We start from the raw sequence: 3,681 nt of genomic DNA, 5'->3' as shown, positions 1-3,681 counted from the left end.
TTAATAGGGGTCCCACAGTAAAAAGTCTTTTTAGGTTTTCAAATGCTACTTGACATTCAGGAGTCCAGCTTAATGGGTTATTCCCTTTTCTCATTTTTAATAAATTAATTATAGGCAAAGCAATCTGCACAAAAGTGGGTATGCAACTGTCTTTGCATCCAGGGAGCTTCCCATTCCATTATGGTTTTTACTTTTCCTGGATCCATTTCTATGCCTCCTGCAGAAACATGATATCCCAAGTAATCTAAACTGGTTTGTGAAAATTGCATTTTAATAATTTGGTATACAGTTGGTTGTCTAATAATTTAGTAAACATTCCCTTACTAACTGTACATATTCTTCAAGATATTGTCCAAATAAACCAACATACTTTTATATAGATACTCATGTAGCACCTCATGATCACTGCAAGGGCTCCTTGTAATCCACATGGCATCACTTTGAATTGATAACAGCCTAAAGGGCAATTAAAAGCTGTTTTCCACTCATCCTCTTTTTTAATCCGTACTCGATAATAAGGTTCTCTCAGGTCTAATTTTGTAAAAAAAAAAAAATCTTTAGACAAATATCCTAACATATCTTTCATAAGGGGAAGAGGATACATGTTTTCCACTGATATAGGATTGGGATTTTAATAATCTACACACATTCTAAGATCCCCATTCTTCATCTTCCTGGATAAAATAAGGGCAGCCATTTTCGATTTTGCAGGTTGGGTGAATCCTTGAGCCAGGTTTTTAATCTAAAAATCCTCTGAGCTCTTCTATTTCATTTGGCATCATAGCATATATATATATATTTTAGGAAATTTGGCTCCTGGAATTATCTCAATGGCACAGTCCAATGGCCAATGAGGGGAGAGAATATCTAATTCCTTTTCACTAAATATTTCTATTAAATCTCTTCCATTAAATTTGGCAGGCATTGTGTATTTCCTTTCCCTACTTTCACTTTCTTAACCACTGGGAAACAGTGACCAGCTGGCACCTTCCGTGGCTCTTAATGATTGATTGCTCTGTTCTTTAATTGCCACTTGTTATTCCAATCTATTAGGGGATTCCTTTTCTTCAGTCAGGCTAACCCTAAAATCATCCTTTCAGTTATTCCAGGAGCTACAAAAACCGAATTATTTCAGTATGCTTGCCCAGTGGTTCAGTGAAGTAATTTGCAGGTTCTCTCCCCCCCCCCTGTGAAAAACCCATCTAACTCCTCAAACCTAATGGGTTGCCTCAACTTTCTAAGCCGCAGTCCAACTTTTTTTTTACTCTGGGCAAGCTGATCATACACTTAGGGCAGCCTGAGTCCAATAGGTTGGTAAAAGTCTCTTTTACTCCCAAAGAAGGTACAGATAGCTCTACTTTGGTAGTCATCAGAGAAATAGGCCCACTTACCATAGGGTCATCCTTCCCTTCACTATCAATCTCATAGAAAACCAGTCTAGGTTTCTCAGAGATCGGAGTTCTCTCCCTTTTACCAGAGGATGGAGAGATCTCGATGTCCTGTAGAGCCACTTGGCCTCTTTCTTTGGTTTTGGTTCCAGCTTTGGCTAACTTGGAGGGTGACAGGCTGACATTGGATGTGAGGCAGGGCAATCCACAGCTCAGTGTTCCTTATTAGCACACTGGAAACATGCTCCCATCCCCTGATGGGGTCTCTCTCTTCTGGTTATGGTAACAGTACTTTTACTTCCTCGGCCAGCCAGCCATCTCTCACCCACAGAATGAGGTCAAATATCTTGACCAGTATGCTGACAGTAATCTATTAAATCTAACTCCACCTCTGTAGTTAACTGGTGCCAGTTGAAGAGTTGATGAGGCACCCCTCTGGGTAGATACTTGTAATACAGTTCCATGTTTAACCCATCTTGAAATTGATAGATTAACGTATGTTCTGCCAACCTCTGACCTGAGCAACCAAGCTATGAAATCCCCAAATATATTCATCCACTGGTCTCTTCCTTGCTTGATCATCTGGACTATTGCATCAGCCTTTCTTGCTTCAGCAGGATCTTCAAACTGATTCTGTAGCTCTTGCATGAAAGCATCCACGTCATGGAGCTCTGGGGTGCCTCATCCTAGAGGGACACCAGCCACTCTGCTGCTTCCCCTTCCAGATTCACTGAAATAACATTCACCTGCGATCCATCATCAGGGTATCTGTCTCCATGCCTTTCTATATAGTTCCACATCTGAGTCAGGAAATAAGCCAACTTTTCCAGTTGTTCCTCAAATTTAAAAGGAGGAGAGTGGGGATCTTCCCTCACCAGTACATAGCCATGTGGCAAACTTGCTGCCATTAATGCTGCCAGAGCCCCTCTCCAATCAATTGACCAATAGTCTGATGGTGTTGCACTTTTTGCTGGGCAGTGGCTGGAATACAATCCCTCTGCTCCCTCCACTGGGTGTCTCCTGCCATCCCAGTTCAGAGTGAAACTACTGGCTATCGTGAAAATGGAGATGGAATAATAGGTTAGTGAGCAGAACCCACAACTGACCATTTCAATGGGGCTGCTCCTCAAATCACCAATCCCCTAAATTTCTCTCTCAATTGTTCCACAGAAGGCTACAAGTTGGCTTAGGGAGTTTCCAATCCAAGAGCTCTCCCCATTCTACTGCCCTCTTGGACACTTTCATTGGCCAAGGTTCAGATAAATCCAGAGGAAACTCAGCTTCTGCTACCTTCCCGAGGCCACTCACACATGTAGTTCAAGGAACCTCTGTATCTCTTTCTCCTCCAGCAATTCAAGGTTGCCCTATTGCTCCAGCATTCTGTTTTGGGCAAGCTCTCCCAAAAAATCAATCTCTCCCATTTGGATTATAGTCACCATCCTCTGAAGAGAAGTTTCTCCATGAGGTGACCCTCCATCAATCTTCTTTTCCATTTCCGAACTCACAATATACCAGCACTCCTGGAAGATAAACCCATGTAGGTTGCAAAGCATATGAGAGTTAATTTAAAGTCAATCTCCAGCTCGAATATCCAAATAAAAGTCCAGGATTATTTTTATTTCTGAAAAGCTTACTGGTATATTGAATATATGGCATGGTATAGGCAGGGTTGTTTTTTTTTTTTCATAGAATGCCCAGAACAGAGTTCCGGAACCTTTTTTGGATGGAACCTTGTAGGGTAGGCAAGGCGGGTTGTATGATGTTTGTGAGTTCCGGCACCTTTTTTTTTAGAAAAAAAGCACTGGGTATAGATAAAGGAAAACCAACTCTAAAATCCCAAGGCATCAAACTATAGCATATAACAATGACATTCCCAGCCAGATGTCCACAAAGCTCATGCAAACAAATTCTAGACAATAATAATAATAATAAAGTTGAAAGGGACCTTGGACGTCATCTAGTCCAGTGGTTCTTAACCTGGGCGATATCACCCCCCAGGGGGCGATTTCATTTTTCAGGGGGGCGATGGAATGAAAAGGGGTGACGTGGGAGCGAAGGAATGAAAAGGGGGTGATATGGGGGCAATGGAGCAAGAAGTTTTGGGGACATTTTTGAGCCTGCCCCTGAGGCTCCAAGCCTCCTCCGCCATTTAGAGAGAGTGAGAGAGCGAGAGAGGCACTTGTGCTTCTCATTCTCTCTCTCTCTCTCTCTCTCTCTCTCTCTCTCTCTCTCTCTCTCTCTCTGATGCGGATTTGCCCCCTCGCAGGGCATCTGGTTGGCCCTGCGCCCGGGT

Source organism: Crotalus tigris, unplaced genomic scaffold (genome assembly GCF_016545835.1).
Source record: "Crotalus tigris isolate CLP2741 ecotype Arizona unplaced genomic scaffold, ASM1654583v1 scf7180000017666.379230911805:20528666, whole genome shotgun sequence".
In the NCBI taxonomy this organism is placed as follows: domain Eukaryota; kingdom Metazoa; phylum Chordata; class Lepidosauria; order Squamata; family Viperidae; genus Crotalus; species Crotalus tigris.
This window is presented reverse-complemented; position numbering follows the sequence as displayed.